At 33.0% G+C, this 18121-nt stretch overlaps 1 protein-coding gene and 1 long non-coding RNA gene across 3 annotated transcripts in view; one reads left to right on the top strand and one right to left on the bottom strand.

Moving 5' to 3' along the window:
* The window catches only part of LOC126738283 (calsyntenin-1), a 380536-nt gene that overhangs the window by 351853 nt on the left and 10562 nt on the right, over nt 1-18121 (bottom strand). The gene's annotated exons all lie outside the window — the stretch shown is intronic.
* LOC126738288 (uncharacterized) lies at nt 6380-8942 on the top strand. The gene is made up of 2 exons (XR_007661280.1): nt 6380-6710; nt 8743-8942. It is a non-coding gene; the product is annotated as an uncharacterized LOC126738288 (long non-coding RNA).

Here is an 18121-nt window from a genome sequence, read left to right as displayed (position 1 = left end):
ATGAAGATGACCCAGATAGGCGTTTAGAATTTTGTGAGAGACTTATGGACTTGTGCCATGCTAATCCACAATTTTCCAAAAAAAATTGTATTTTCTGATGAGGCAACGTTTTGTCTTCATGGTAGTGTAAACCGGCAAAACTGCCGATATTGGGCTGCTGGAAATCCGCACTGGATGATGGAGTGCCAAGTCCCTCAAAAAGTAAATGTTTGGGCGGGGGTGATTGAAAACAGGGTTATAGGGCCCTTTTTCTTTAAAGGATACTTGAATGGTGAGAGGTATTTAGAGTTTTTAGAAAATGACTTGGTTCCATGCCTTGCCACTTAATACCCCGATCCAGAAGACCCGGATATATTAGATAATTCCTTATGGTATCAGCAAGATGGAGCTCCAGCCCATTACACTCGTCCCGTGCGCCAGTACCTGGATACCGTTTTCCCTGGACGTTGGATTGGTCGGAGGGGTGCAATTGAATGGCCGGCCAGATCGCCGGATCTGACTCCTTTAGATTTTTTTTTGTGGGGGTATCTTAAGTCCAAAGTTTATGTTAATCGGCCAAACAACATTGAAGACTTAAAAATTAGAATAACGGAAGAAATAAGATTGATAGAACCTTCTGTTATCGATAACGTTTTACAAGATTTTCAGCATCGACTGGGATATTGCCAAGAGGTTCGTGGCAGCCATTTTCAACACTTAATAAATTAATTAAAATATTTTTATGTATTCTTGCTTGATATAAATAACTCTTCCAAAAATAGCCTTTTATTGTGTTCAATCGTCAACGGTCGAGTTTAGGTATAGGACATGGTACATGAAATGTACTTAGAATTTGATGTAGAGCCTAAATCTAAAATAAAAAATAGGTGTTTACATTTAAAAAAATTACGTTGATGACCGTAATTTATTTTTGGGCCACCCTGTATACATAAAATTATAGTAAGAAAACCCGCAGTTAAAAATAAAAATCGAGTCCGAGCGTTTTTTTTTTGAACATACCCCTGAATTTTAAATGAATTTATTCCAACCTTTACGTTCGCACTGTATATAAATGTTTAGAATTATAATAATATTTTAGAATCTTACTGTATATGTGCGTATATAATTTTTATTTATTAATTTTAGTTAATACTTAAGTTTTAAATCACGAAATTGCATTTTATATATTACCGTTTATATTGACTTGTAAAAACACTATGTGTAATATTACGAATAATAAAATTATAATTAATTAAATTATATAATGAAGATATTTTATTTACTGAAGGTCGCGAACTTCCTGTCTGTGGGTTTATAAAAGAAAACTGTTGGGACTGTTGTATAGGAATTGGTGTTTGAGTATTTTCTTGGTTAGAAACTGTTGTTGTTGGTGAAATAAGCAATTTTTGGATGCCTACAAATAAAAATATTGGCTATTTAGAGAAATTTCCTACAGCATAGTAGTAAAATTACCATTAACATCAATGGTATGCATTTTAAAAAATTATATTTATTACACTTATAATAAAATAATTACTTTTATTGAAAAACATTTAGATGTTCAAAATAAATAACACAAAACCTAACCAACAAACATATTACATAACGGTTTTGAGTTACGAAATGTCAACGTCATGTCTTAAAAAGACGTTCTAGTACATGCTGCGATATACATTAAACTAGTTTCATACCATCCCTAATTTCCTGCTAGAATAAACCTAATGATTCAACTGCAAGCACCTACGTTTAAATTTGGAATAAAGTGGTAAAATTGAGTGGCCTCACAGGATTATTTTTTAATGAAATGGAATCTTCTTTTACAGATACGTAAATCTAGTTTCATAGTATATACCATATACTGTTATAGTTCTTTAAGGACTTTGCTGTACAGCTAATTTGGTAAGCAACCAGTTAGAACTCTCTTTATTTGAATTACATCTCCAGTATGATATGCAATCTTGGGGCAAGGCTAATTAGGGGCTTTGAATTATTCTTGTCTCAAAAAATTCAAGCAGATTTGTTCTTAATGTGCGCCTAAAAAACGCTCCGTCTTCTTTTTTTACTTGGAGACTTCATCTTTTTTGGACTCTCTGAAAAATAAACCCTTGTGACCATTTTCCTTAAGCCAGCTTGTTGCTATATAGTAATATATTCATTTCTATGCAAAAAAAAAACCGAAATTGAATGAGTAGTTACCAAGTGTCTGACCGCATATCCTATTTTTGAATCTCATACGACGGTGAATCACTCAGTGCAAAGCAAATATTAAAATTCCGCTGAAAGTTGCCGAGACTTAATTCAAACATGGCGATGAAATCGCTCGTTTCGTACAAGGTCCCTGGTAATTTTAATCAAATTTGCATATCAGTTATTATACGCTCTCTCTTGGGCTCGAAATTATTTTATTACTAAATTTAGTTGGGTATGGACCACCTCTTTATAATCGGCGACCCTCTCGTACTTTAATTTCCTTCTCGGAATTAAATGGTTTATTTAATGTAATTAAGGTGTTCGGAAGAATAAGATGGAGCCATTTAATCCCAATGATAATAACCCATGTAATAAATATGCAGAGGCGGATTTGAACTTTTGCCGCCCCTAGACATTTTGGAGCTTGCCGCTGTTTATTTAACAAAAAAATTGCATAATTTTATGTTTATAATATTGTTGATTATTTTAAGAGGACTGCAAACAAAAAATAATGCTCGGAATCTTATTTATTTTATTTAAATTATTATAGCTAAGTCAAGAACCCCTTGTTTCCAACACTCACATTCACAGGTTATTGATATCTTGATTTTTCAGCTGCAAAATCACGGATAACTTTTTCACAATCTATTACAGGAACTAATCTGACTACTGTCAACCACGCAAGAGCATTTAGCTTGTTTTTCCCTAAGAAAGATCAATGACAGTTTTAAACACATTTCGAAGCAGAACATGATCTTTCAGCTCCACAGTCTGAAATGTAAGTTGAAACAAGCATTCTCAATGCAACACAAAATATATACTTTTTCCATATTTAAATTGCCGCTCCACATTCCCTTTACTATAAATCCGCCTCTGTAATTATGAAGATATTTTATGGATGTAAATAAACTGGTATTTTACTGTAGTACACACCAGTCACTGAGTATGAATAAACAATCTATTCTTACTGATCAACCATCCCAAATTAATGATGTAGTAATAGTAAGGCACATCATAAACTAATTAAATTAAATAATCTCTTCATTGAGGAAGGAGTTTTTCCTACAATGCTTAAAATTTCCTTCGGTGCACCAGTGTGCAAAAACAAGTAATTATTTGTTATATCCTTGGATTTTTTAAATATATGGGTTCCTATCTTTAGACAGTAAATTTGGTATTATAAACTGCAGTGTTCTGAATTCCAGATAATCCCTTAGCTATCATTGAATCGTTCCACAAGTTGCAGTTTACTGCAACTGCAATTTTTTATTATCTGTGCAAGGCATGAAACTGATATTGTTCTTGACTAAAAAAAACCATTTAAATAGTGTAAAAAGAAAACTGGCAGTGTTAGGTGTCGCAGCCTCTTCCACAGTTCCAATAAACTGATGACACTTCCTTAATCTTGGCATCTGGGGGCTTTTTGTCAGCGGTTCTCAGGAGGTGAGGCGGATGCAGGAGTGATGTCACAATCATGCTTTGAGGCTGAATGCCAATAAAACCAAGCTAGTGGCATTTTTAAAGTTCCCTGCTTGTGAGATGTGGTAGAACGTCTCTCAAAGATGTTCAACTTTTCTGCGCGTTTACGAGATACCCTAAAACAATTTTACTATGCATCTGCCTAATCTCTGATCACTAACTGTATACGCTTTTGAGGATCTTCAACAAATTCAATGTCAGTCTTTATTGCACAAAAACACATAATAAGATAAATGCTTAGACTTATACCTCGAACCTCTTGTATTTATTAGGGGGAGAGCTCAACTAAGTATCTCAACTCATTACTCTGCATTCTTTAGATGAATAAAAGAAAAATATGATAAAATGTATGGACACTATCAGCGTTGATTGAATATTCTATCAACGCTATCAGGTATCTATTAATAAGTGTATATACTTTCGAGTTGCAATTTTAATGTGTTAAATAATATTTATATGTATCAAACTTTAGTTATAGACTGATGTTTTTCTATGTGCACTGGAGTGAATAGTGGAAACTACTGGTTGTGTGTACAATGTGTACCTGTGTACGTTAACTGTAATGATCGTCATACCACAAAATTTTGTGACGTGTTGGTAAGGCGTAGTTTTAAGCAAATAATTAAGTAATCTCCCGCCTTGATAACATTTTAAACTTTAATAATGACCTTGCTAGAGCAACAGTCATTGATATAGGCTTGTCTGGCCATCTTAGGCAGATAGCTTATACCAACATCTGTTTCTAAAACTACAGAAAAAAAGACCATTAGACCAATCAAGGTACATAGTTTCTATAATATGGAATCACAGTCCTGGACTTTTTGAAATTTTAAATTCTTTTTTTTTAAATTTAAGCCTATAATAAAAAAGCATGTTTTTTAATTGGTTGGAGCACTTTTTCCATTCTTCCTAAAAAGACATATAAATTCAGGCAGGATTGGTATCATGGTTTTATGAAAAACCTCAGAAGTATGAGGTGACTGAGTGATCAAGAGTTTCTGAGGGAGATTGCCAGAATTTATAACTAGGCAGGTGATCTTGTGAGAGAGATACCTGAAGTTAATTTTAACAAACCTTGTTTGAATCATTGTAAAAATCAAATAATTTATCCTCTTAAAAAACCAATAAATTAATGCCTCGAGAAGTTTCTTCCTTTTAGAACTGAAACAGAAGACACTTCAAACTATAGACCAATTTCTATTTTACCTAGAGTATCGAAAGTTTTCGAAAAATGTATAGCCAAGCAAATAAGTTAATACTTAACTTCGCATCATGAATTATCTATTAGAACTGCCTGGTTCATCAATTTAATGATTTAATTCTAATGGGAAATGTGTCTCAGTATATTCTCTTTGCTGATGCAAAGTCGACAGCTGAGCTTTGGTTTGCTGCAAATTAATTACTTTTACATAGGAACAAGAAACCGAATATTACCTGAAAGGTCTTCGGGGGGTTAGAATAAAATAAAATTTTAAGTAAAGTTAAATTTTGGGGCATACATGTAAATCCAGGTTTGAGGTGAGATGTCCATAATAAAAACCTGACAAGGTCCCGTATCTATTTTCTTAAGAATTTCTGCGAGCATTTTTACCCTGAAAGCTGCATCTTATACCCTTTTTCACTCTGCAATGTCTTATGGCACCTGGTGTCTTACGCTCATCAAAATAGTCCAACCTTTTATTCTGTATATACAGTATCTACTATAAAAACCGCCAAACTTTAAGAGGTAATTATACAAGTCATTTACAACAAAAAAGTCGTATAACATTTGTTCGAAAAGTTGTTAGTTCTTCTGGTATTTAACACTTTTTGATTTTATCAAATTTCTTTTTTTTTCATATAAACAAGAATATCTCCGTTATTCTTACCACCACATAAAATTTAGATATACCATCTGAAAGAGAATTAAATTTGCTATAAGTGGGTATATTTAAGTTTTTGAGTAATTTTTTATACCGGGTGTTATCAGCAGTTAAATGTAACATTTGGGAAATGTGCAAAATTAGTGGTATCTTCTTCGTCGTCGTTTTTCTAAAATTCGGTAAATAGGGTCGTGTTTTTTTTTCAGCAAAAACTACTACATTTAATATGCTTTCCAATGATATACTTACTTTTGTGATAGCTATTTGTTTTCACAGCAATATCATGGGCAAAAGGAAGAAAACCACAAACATCTTCAAATTTTCAAATTTTATATTTCTTGATCTTTTGAGCACCAATGCGGTGAGTACTTGTAGATCTATCTTCCCTAACACAACAACTCCACAAATTTTCATTAGAGAAGCCGTAAACAAATAACATATTGCGATATTCATATTCTTTAAGAAAAAAGGCAGGTATTGTTAATATATAGATGAAAAATTATTAAAATCCCTTGGGAATTTTAGGAGATACGAGCATTATAATGAATAAATGACAGCGAGCGCGGACTATAAATAAGTTGCTGGCAACCGACATATGCTGCGTTCCAGATTTAAGAAATATTTTAGATTTGCATAAAAAAGTTTGATCCAAATTCTTTGTTGAGTTGTAGCCGTTTATATTTTTTTAAATCTAACAATTCATTGATTTTTTTACCAAAAATTTCGTTTGTAGAGGTTTGGAACCACCATAATTCGATTTAGGTATTCATTATCGATTATATTGAATAAATAACAGTGAGCGCGGACTATATATAGGTTGTTGGCAGCCGACATATATGCTGCGTTCTCAATTAGTGCTGGACATCGATCGGACGCTAGCTTCACACACATAGGAAATATTCTGTATAACAGGCTTTAAAAAACTCTTAAGAGTAAGGCACACATCCGCTTTTCTTTTAGGCATTTTAGCTATACCAGCAATGATAAATAACATTGTTAAGAAAGAACGCGTCAAAAAAATAAGAAAATATAGTAAACTCAATAAAACGCATTCAAAAAGTTTGGTTATGTTTATTATTTACTTTTTTATCTTCTATCAGCATTCGGCTTGCGATCGCGAGACAGGCTACATTATATTTTTGGAGGCTGTGTTTCGATCTTGTCCTACTAATTTATTTTCTGTTTCTGCGCGTGTAAAAGGTAAGTTGAGCTTATTCTAAGTGGTTAAAGCTTTCTACATACTAGCTTGCTTTTATTTGCTTTTTGGCTAAAAAATCTCCATTTTGTGCATGCTTATTTCCAATTACATTGCTTAAAGTTAAAGTATTATGAGTGAAGCAGGGGGGGGCGGCCCCCCCCAGCCCATGGCAACAATGCTAAAAGAATGTGACGGTATAGATAATGGCAATGTTGATGTTTGTAGTATTTCAATAGAGGCTTCAAACATTAAATAAAAACAACCTTGAAAAAGAACCAGTTTTTTATTCTAAAAATGATACTGGCCCATTTCTTGTCTATTTAGAATCCACTGAAAAAGTGGGTTTTAATGTAGGCAAATTTAATAATATTAAAATTGCTAGAGACATTTTTAACATAAATCTGACAGACGTTAAAAAAATAAAAAATAAAGGCTTAAACAGAATCTCTGTAGAATTCATTAATTTCCTGTCTGCAAATAATTTTGTTAAAAACAAAACCCTGTTAAATAAGGGCTATAAAATCTATATTCCATTTAACTTTGTGACTTGTAAAGGGTTAGTCAGGCAAATTGACATAGAAATAGGCGAAAAAGAAATATTAGAATGTTCTAAACCTGATACCGGCATAGAAATTCTAGAGGTTAAAAGATTAAACCGAAAAATAATTAAAGACAAAGATATAACATATGAATCCACTGGCTCGGTTCTTATTACATTTAAAGGTGTTTGTCTTCCCAAATCCCTAAATATCTATAGACTGGAAAGACCCATTTCTATATACATCTCCCCTGTAACACAGTGCTTTAGATGTTTACGGTATGGTCATACTCGCACTAACTATAAAGGCAAAGAAAGGTGCTTCACATGTGGTGAGGAAAAAAAATCTGATTTAGAGGAGCACCCCCCTTGCGAAACTAGATGTTTTTATTGTAAAGGTCCCCATAAATCTACAGACAAAAGCTGCCCCGAATATACTAGGCAAAAAAACACAAAAGAGTTAATGGCATTCGAAAATATTCCCTTTTTTGATGCAAGCGAAATTGTTAAAAAGACCTATTTGACACGTAATGAATTTGTATATCATCCTTCTGACTTCCCCAATATTAAAAACCTAAATAGTCCTGAAAAGAACAATCTAAAAGAGAATGTAATCCAACCATCACAAAGACGAACCCAACATGCAAAAACTGACCCTATTAAAAGATCATACCAACAAGTAGTCTCTGAAAATAATACAAAGAAAAGAATAATTCATAAAGGTTATGATGTAAAGGCACATAATGATAATTTAATTTCCCCTAACTCTAGACCCCAAAAAGAAACTAGCTCTCCAATTTTTTTATTAAGAAAAGAAAACAGTCTCAAAACACAAATGCCTTCTACAAGTGCAATTCATAGTTTTAATTCTCATGAATCTTCTTGGTACCCAGATGAAGTTAAAAGCATCATCGATGCATTTTTAAACATGTCAGAAAACAATAAAAGAACAATAAAAACCGTTTTATTCAATCAAAATTTTGATATGGATATTGATCCCGGCTCTCAGTCAGATTCATTTAACTAAAATCAATATTTCCTTCACATTAATGTCAGGAGTAAATAATGTAAAGATCATCTTTTGGATAGAAATCACGTTACAACAATAATTAGAATGCGCACAGGTCATTGCCTGACTAACGCCCATCTATATAAGATTAAAATGAAAGATAGCCCTTATTGCGACTGCGGTATGTTTGATGACCCAAACCACATATTTTTTGAATGCCCTATTAATAATATATCCGATCTAGACTTGTTTTGAATCTTTGTATTAAAAAAGAAAATATCACCATTATCCATAACTCAAATTTTGTCTGCCCCCGACGACGAATCAATAGAAATAATCATGCGATTTATAAATATCAATAAGATTAAACTTTGAAGCTCAACTATCCAATACCCCTCTTGTATCCTACAATCCCGCTTGTTTTAGTGCTTGGTGTGGTCCCTCATTCCTTTTGTTGTAATACTAACGTTTTCCTCCCGTATTATAGCCACAAACCATAAAGCCGACACAAGACAAAGCTATAGTCACAAGCTAAACAGAACGAGCAAAGTTGTAATATAAGAAGATATTTCGGAGATTCCTGCATGGTCCAGAGCCAGACAAAGAAGGAGTCTCCCCCAAATCGGGCTGGCCATTGCCTTGCAGCAAAGCCATCAACAAAACAAGACAAGACAAGACAATCTTCTATCAGCTGTCACTTTCACCAATATCCACTACCAAACAATTTCGGAAAACTTTGGTGTGTCGTAACCACTATGAAGTTTCAGAAACAAAACGGGGAACCAAAATAAAAACCAAGTAAAGTTGCCGAAATCGCCTATTTATTAACTATATTGACAGGCATATTTATTAATTTTTTATTTATGGCGCTGCTACTAGGAAATTTGCCAGCATTTCCCTTTAATAGAACTAACTATGCTAAGTTTATAACTTTAACACAAAAAACTTTGCAATGCACGACCTTACCATAGAAATATGGTAAAGGTAGAATGTGCATAGACTACTGCTCATCTAATTTTAGGATACATAGGGGGCTGCCATTTGTATGGTCTTCCACTTCTGTTACAGCTGATCAGCTGTTGTTAACAATTAATTTTCTTTGTTTTGAATTAGAGCAGTTGAGGTTATTTATTTTGTGGAGCCATAAAAATTCTGACTATATTAAGACTTGTATCCTTGAAGACCTTCAGATTTTATCAGGGTGGTGTGCTTCCAACAGGCTCGTGTTTAATGTAAGAAAGACGTCTATTATGGGGTTTAAGTGCGATGTTCAGGGTCTGATGTTTGACGAAAATTCCCTCTTGCAGAATAAAGAGTGCTGCAAGTTCCTAGGAATTACCATTGATGGTCGCCTTCGGTTTGAAGATCATATTTTACATTTAGCTGCTTAGAACATTGAAAGGCCTTTCAATGTTCTAAGTTTAGCTGGGAAATTATCTTCTGGATGTTTCGCAGTAAGAATGGCAAAACAAGAGCTGGGAGGGGTGGTTGCACGTTCAGTGTACTTTTCACTTATTGAATCTCATATTCGGTATGGCTTGCCTTTTTGGGGTTTAACCAATAAGGGGCTTCTTAACATTATCTTTGTTATTCAAAAAAAAGCAGTTAGATACCTGTGTTCTGCTAAGTTAAGAGATTCTTGCAAACCCCTCTTCATTTCTGAAAAAATCCTAACTCTTTTTTCACTCTTTATCTTAGAAACAGCTGCTCTTATTCACAAAATTCCCAAACTACCCTCTGACACTGGCCATTTGACTCGTCGTGTAAATGATGTTCCCCTACCTATTCCTACGTCTTCCCTTACCAAAAACTCATTAATTTACATAATTTACAATCATGTTCCTCTGTGTGTTAGACATATATCGGATGTTAAGAAATTTAAAAGATAATTAAAGTCGCTTTTATTGGCTAAGGCATATTATAACCTAAATGACTTTTTTAATGATAGGTTTTAACCTTGGACAAGTTTTTTTTTTCATTTTTTCTTCTCTAGTTTTGTCAACAAGTTTACCTTTATTTAGTAATTGATTGTTTTATTTAGTTATCTTTAATTTAAGTATGTTCAAAAAGTTTTGTCTTCTTGTGTTTAATTTTGTTCATTGTTTCGTCAATTTTTGAAATTGTATTTGTGTTTTGTTTTTTTAGCTTGTAGGATGCTTGTACACAAGATTATTTTTACGTAATATAGCACATTTTCTTTCTTTCTTTCATTCAAATCGAAATTTCAATATATTTTTTTTGTATTGGGTACATGTTACTTTTTTTATATTTTTTTAAATTTATGTGACAGGAAACATGCAATGCAGCTATATTCTCGCGAAAGAAAGACCATGGAGCTGGGCGATGTTTATCGATGTTTTTGAAACATCGATAAACATCGTGTTATTCATGTTTTCCCGACATCGATGTAGTAAAACACCGATCTTTTTAAGGCATTGATGTCACCTTTCGATTTCACCATCGATGATTCATTGCGATGTCCCAGCACTAGACCTTACAAATGGCGGCCATGGTCATTAGACAATCGGCGCATAGAGAAATGAATATTAAAAGAGTGTTTGAAAGCTAGCCTAATTTGATCATCAAGTTTTAAAACCTAACCTAAGAAATTTAGTTCGGTTAGACGGCATCGAGGACCAACTTCTGTCATAATTGTCATTATTATTATTACATTAGATTATCGATTTTCTTTCGTTCCTTGCCATCACCCACCTTCGCATCATCGATCGTCGCCATTGCTTATTCCTTTTTATTTGAGCGTCCATTGGGTGTGTTCTTTTGTTTTTTTCTCAACAAAAAATAGTTAAAAATGTAGCTTAAAGTCATTAAAGTGTAATTTCATCATATAGGTAGAAGCTTTTTTGTTGTTTTATTGTGTGGTTTCAGATCCCTAGGATGGGGTAAGTGCAATTTTTTTATCAAATAGTTTTCACCATGTTGTAGGTCACCTAAAATTGTTGTGTACCATTTTAAAACTGCCCTAATAATGTCATCACCAGGAAAATTAATTTTTAATACATACTACCCACTTGTTCTAATACATACTATTGTCCTATTGAAGATTCATACAAAAATAAAATTTTCTTTAAATTTCCTGAAAGTGACATTATTAGGAGGTCCGAATGGTTTAAAATACTTGGTTTAAGCCCAACCTCAACAAGGTGTTATTTATGTCAAGACCATTTTGATGATATTTCATTTACTAGTACTATACATACTCATTTAAGAAAGTGTGCTTTCCCAATTGCTGGCCCAAGTATTATTCAAAATGCCCCAGTACTGGTTGAGGCACAAGTACTTTGGGAAGATACATTGACTTTATTACCTGCTATCATAATCCAGCAATCTCAATATAATGTTCAGAATGAACATAATTATGCTAGACCACTTTTTACTAGGTCTGACGAAAGGTATCATCAGTGCTGTGCTGCTAGGAACTACCAAAAGCACAATAAGTGAAACAACTTCCATTCTACCAGATCACTACTTAAGGAGGTACCTCACCTCGATAAGATGGGAGTAAGATCCAGGAATTCTCTTTGAATATTTAAGAAAAAGGACCGATGACATCTAGAATTTAGGGTATACATCAGTGTCAACTAATTTTTAATATCATACTCTCCATAAAGATTATTTTAATTACAGGGTTAGTTTTTATATATTACCACGCCCCTAACATTTTTGGGGACCCTCTGTACAAAAAAGTAGGTAGTAAACGTAAAATTTTTAAGGCATATTTTTGAGAAATATAGTTCTTATGTCTATAAATAATTAATTTATAAATTTGATAAATTGTAATTTTTGTATCATATCCTCAAAATGTAAAATGTAAAAAGCAAAATACATACCATGGTTGGCCAATTTGTTGATAACAGTGAAATTAACATTGTTAGTATCGAGCATTTAATTCTCAAAATAGGACTAAATATATTATACTTAATCTCTATAATATTGTCTTACATAATTGACCCATTAAATCTTTTTTTGATAGCGTATTGGGCTGTAAAATCTCTTTCACATTCTCTAAACATCAATGAAAAAGTGCAATTAACAATTTATTTTTTTGAAGGGCCTAAATGCATTAACTTAACAGCTTAAAAGCAAACTTGATGAATTTAATGCAAAACACTAACGAATTCAATTAAAAAATGTATAAAATAAACTTAAATTACAAACATTATCACTCTTATCCTCTTCAAAAATTAAATTAAGACACTTGCACTATTTCATAATTTTTTAGAGTTTGTGATCAAGATTCACAGCCTTTACGCTGTTAAAAATTGATTTAATGGGTCAATAATTTTAAATTTCGCGCCATTCTAAAATTTTGAATAGCCTGCCTTTCATTTCTATGACGCATCGGTATTACAGTAGACTATTTTACCGACTGTGACAAATGTCAATTATTTTAGTTCGGTTAGACCGCAACCGTACGCTGCAGTCGAGTTTAGGGTAAAGATGGTGCCCACTTGTCACTATGGGATTGAACCCTCTCATACTTTTAATTACTCTATGAATCGGCGCATGTTTTGGCTCATTCTATCCTTTCTCTATTTCTATGGACCCCTATAATGCATTCGGCCTGATTTCCGGCGCGAAAACAACCATGCCCATGCCAGGACTCCAACCTGAAATCACATGAACGCTTCGCGAACATTTTGCCTACGGTGCCACCGGGGTCGGGCCTATTTGGACTTACACTTGCTACTTTTAATGGCTTCTGCTACGAGGCAATCTGCCAGCACGATTTGGAGATTCGGGAAAACTGTCGGGTATGTACCCTGTTCCCCGAATCGATATTTTCACAATTTTTAACACTGAAAAGCACGGTGACGCCTCCCCTACGATGCATCCGGCCTGGCTACCGGTGTGAATAGGTTCAGCTACCACTGGCAAAGGGCAAGGGCAGAAAAGGATCTAGGAAGGGTTCCAAAGGATAGGAAAGCAAAGAACGACCAACTGGACAACTGGGTGCAGGATGACGCGGAAGTGTTCGAGCCTATTTATTTTTGCTTGTTTTTATTTTTTTGAGGTTAGGATTTACTCGTTCTTTTCTACATGTTGAGGTTAGGTAAAGACCTTTTGCTTCTTCAAGTGCAGTGCTGCCAGATTGGTCGTTTTATCACTAAATTTACGGTTTTTTTAATAATCAGTGGGATTTTTAGACTGACAAAATATTCTGTGGAAATTTTGGTGGGATTCAGTTTTTTCAAAAGCATAGTTTCAATATATAAAAAATATAAATACAGTTATATAAGTTTTATCATTAAATTTAGGGGTAACATAACTAGCGAGAAAAATTAACTGGATCTCTTTTTTTATCTCGTTTTTACTATATCTTGCGTCTTTGTGTCTGTTCTTTTCTCGGGAGAAAAACGGGTGTAGTACTCAAGTGCTGATATGCAAGCGAAAATTGTAGAGCGCCAAGACGAAAATGAAGAAACCACGCGTTAAAAAAAGGCGTACAGCTTTCTTTCTTTATTTATCGCTGTGCCTACGAAATAAAATGTTCTTATTCAACCATATGGCCTATAAACCGAAAAGTGTCATACATTTTACGCATTGTAAATAATAGTGGCATATAATTTAGTGGCAAAAAAAAATTAAACCATTTTAAGTGGGAAACTGGAGGCCCTCTAATGGGAAAGAGTCCGACCTATCTGGCAACACTATCTTAGTCTACGCTTAAGTTAGATGCGATAGATGATTGCGTGGTTACATTATATGCGCTTTGTAGCATGCATTTAAAGTCAAAATAGATGACTAATTAGACGATTTATATAAAAACGTATTGGGTTAATAAGATGAGCTAAAGCAACAACCACAAATATTCTATGAGTATTTCCGAATGACACCTACAACATTTAAATACATTATTTATGGAATTTACAGAAGAGTAGAAAAATGTTCAAAATTTCGAAAATGCATTGATTCAAGAGAAAAATTAACTGTAAACATTATTCATTTATGATAAAAAGTATGCTTGATGTATATAATTAAAAGAATTATTTAAAAGTGTGAAAATCTTACTGCATTTTCGTCTCGTTAAATGATGAAGGTTGTTGGGGCATAATCAATGATCTTACTGGTTCTAAATAATGTAAATTGTTGTTGTTGTCAATAGTTGATAGTGGACTGTAAACTTGTTCGATTGGTGATAGAGAATATGTGTTTTTTGAAGGTGGTAGACAATGGTACAGTGAAAACATCTTGTCGAACAGTGAAGTCGAACTTGCATTGTCTTATTTATTTAATGTAACACGACGTTTCGGTTGGTAAGTATCTCCAACCGTTAGCAAGTGTAAACTTTACACTTTTTTAGCAGTTTACACTTGATAACGGCTGGAGATACTTACCAACCGAAACGTCGTGTTACAAATAAATAAGACAATGCAAGTTCGACAAGATGTTTTCAGAGAATTTGTATCACACGGAGAAAATTGTGGTGTGTTAATGGTATACTGGGGTGTATTCTCGACCTGAGGTGTGTTCTGGGTCTGGGGTGTATTCTGGTAAATTTATTCTGGTAGTTAGAAAAAATTGTATATTAAGTCTCATTTGCATATTTCTCACAGGTGGAAGTGCTTTCATAAGCGGCAATAAACTCATCAGAAAATGATAATCACTATCATTAGCCAAGTTAGTTTTCACATTCATTATTCAAGTTAGTTTTCACATTGTAGGTTTCTAATTTTTTTCTTTATGTCAATAAGCTGCTCATATACGTTCTCGCAACCCTTTCTTTTCAGTTTATTTCCATGCTCTGTTATCATTTTCTCAGTAGCAGGAGTTCGAAAAACATAATTCTGTTGTGTTGCACTTTTATCTATCGGTTCACCTTTATCAGATTGACTTCCATCGACAAATTCTTCCTAGCTCTCGCTATTTTTCTCATTTTTCCTTCATCAAATCTTCTGCATTGGATGGAATATAACTGATTGTAGGCCTCGCTGTAAAAGCATCCTTTATAAATAGCATCAATCCAAAATAGGCCCATTTGCTTTTTTTGTACTGCCTCCTGCTGCTCCAGATCGAACACGTTAATGAACAATTGAACATTATACCTACTTAATATTTTACAATCCAGGTAAATATTTCTAATTCGGCTCTGACTACAAATATGATACTTTTGGGTCTTTTTATGACGCGATCAACAGTTTGTCTTTGAGTTATACCAAAGCGTTTGTGCGATTTTCGTTTTAACGAGAGTAGGGGAAAACGTTCAGCTATTCATCATTATTTTTTCAACAAATAAATAGGCTGATTACCATATACTGATTTTAATCCAGTTAAAAATTCCACCATGTATTATATTCATAATATATGAATGTCTGCATTACTGACTAAAGGAAAGGTAAATAAAGGGAAAGAAACTCTCATTTTAATCCCGGCAATAAGATATTTATGGCTTCACCCATTTTATTAATTCATATTATTGAGGCAAATTTATATGACCTTATTTATTTTAGATCCAATAAAAGCACAACAAAATTATTCGGGAGAAAAGAGTAGCTCAAGCTCTGGAGGAGTAGAAAATTCGACCTCATGTTTTTAATCAAACAAAAAGGAAAAAAAAACTCTTTAAATTGCTAATAACCAATTTCAGCGACCCTTTGTTTAGATCGTAATTTTTATGTGGTGGGGGAACAATACGTCACACTTACCTGTCAAAGTTGTCAGCCAAGAGTAACCGCGCTTCTTCACAACTCTACGTTGAAAATCGGATGGTCAGCTATTGCTACTTTACACACTGTGTTGATGAAATAAATGTTTTACTGCATTTTGCACATTTTACAAAATAATATTTTTTTTATGATGATTTTTAGGTATTTCGATCGAATGTTATATAAAGGAGCTCCCTAATTTGCATCAATCAATTTTTTTTCAGCATTTGCCTAATGAAAACTTATTTAAACCAATATGTGGTAAACTAGTCCTTTACGAAATAATATTTATAACTTTGCACTGGTATAATGATCTTGATAATTTAATAGTTCCAGTTTTACATTTTCCCGACATCGCGTCGCCAGTACGTAAGGTAGTATTTTATAATGTGGAAAAAATTGCAGACGTCGGTGCCAACTTTTTTTTTTAATCACTCAACATTATATTATATAGTTTGCTTTAGAAGATAAGATCACTTGACAAATCAATGGGAGTTTATTATATATTTATTAAAGGTGATAAACCTAAGTTTATCAGAATAATAAAAATAGATGCACTGTTATAAATATTTTACATTTATTCAGTTTTACGTTTTCTACTCCTTTCGTGAATTTCTAAACAAATTATTACTTTAACCAATATTTTTAGAGCTTTTTTCCATCATATTTTTATAATTTAATATTAAAATCATCTTTATCAAAAGCATTAAAAAGTCACTTTAGATGTGGTGGATCTTTGCTTCTTATTATTTTGTATACAATAAAAAACATGATATGTATATTTATTAAACATTCATAAAATCAAGTTACTGTTTAAATATGAAGTAATGTGGTTTCTAAAAACTATATAAATAGAAAAATTCATGCATGTATTTTGTAATTTTTGAATAATTAATGTAAGAGAATTGCAATATTTAGTGTTCGGTGGCAAATATATTTTTATGTAGTTTATTTTGTCTAAATGCATGTATGATATACCAAGTTTTTGTTTAACATGCATTTACAATAAAAGGGCATTATCAAAAAAACATTCCTAAATTTTTTGCTTCAGTAATAATTACTGAGGTGTTTTTTTTTAGATATTACTAACAGATAAGTATGTTACTTGTTATTGTAACCAAAAAGAATAATTGCTGATTTGCTTGCATTAAGTTTTAAATCCTGATTTGGTGCATACTCATTTGAAGTTTTACTAATCCATATATAATTACTAATCATTATATTATTCTATACATTTTAACAAGTCCACTTTTGTTATAAGTTGCTCCTAGATGTGAACATCTGTCAAATACTTAAAGAGCCTAACAAAGATATATTACAAATATTATTAACAATAAAAGAGATGGAAATGGTCTTTAACAAAACTTTGTAATAAACAATTTGCTCAAAATTTTCTATTTTTAGGCTTCTGTCTGAGGGCCTATTAAAGGAACTGATAGAGAACGCTCCATAAATGGTTTTGATCAAGGGAAAGTTTCAGTGAGTTTAAAAGGTATCTATCTCATTTTTTTTTAGTTCAAATTGTAATAAATATTTACTTCAGACCATGACCAATTATAGAAAAAGACTACTCTATTGTCGGCATATGATATAATTGTTCCTTTGAGGACATTTTTATAAGAGAATTAACGTTAAGACTCATTTTCTCCATTCTGAATCTGTTCAGCTACGCCTGTGGCATCACCAATCCCGAGGTACTGGTATTGGTCGAAACTCAGCATATAATGAAAAATAGACGTGGTTCTTTATATATAAAAACACTGACTTTATTTTACTTGCATTATCAAATAAATACAAAATTAAATATAGATAAAAACAAAGTGTGTATTGAAGCGTCTGCTTGCTAAATCTTGACTGCTACTCCTTCTCCATTACGTCACGCGTACGCCGTGCAACGTTGCCAATGTTCATAATGTCTTTAATATTAACCAGGTACCTACCTGTAAAATAACCTTCGAGAACACTCAAAACAGATCCCCTAATCTCTTATCTATTCAATATTTTAAGCAAAATATTGTAGCTCTATATCACACCCATGACCATTATTGTGGTTATCTGTAACATTTTTTATGAATTTATACAACAATGAAACCAAGTTATCAGACAGGATATTATTTACATTAAAGAATGAGATGAGTTTATCCTTTATACACTTCTCCAGGAACTTTGAGAATGTGCTTATAGACTTATTGGCCTATAGTT

This window comes from Anthonomus grandis, chromosome 7 (genome assembly GCF_022605725.1).
Source record: "Anthonomus grandis grandis chromosome 7, icAntGran1.3, whole genome shotgun sequence".
Taxonomy (NCBI): Eukaryota; Metazoa; Arthropoda; class Insecta; order Coleoptera; family Curculionidae; genus Anthonomus; species Anthonomus grandis.
This window is presented reverse-complemented; position numbering and strand designations above follow the sequence as displayed.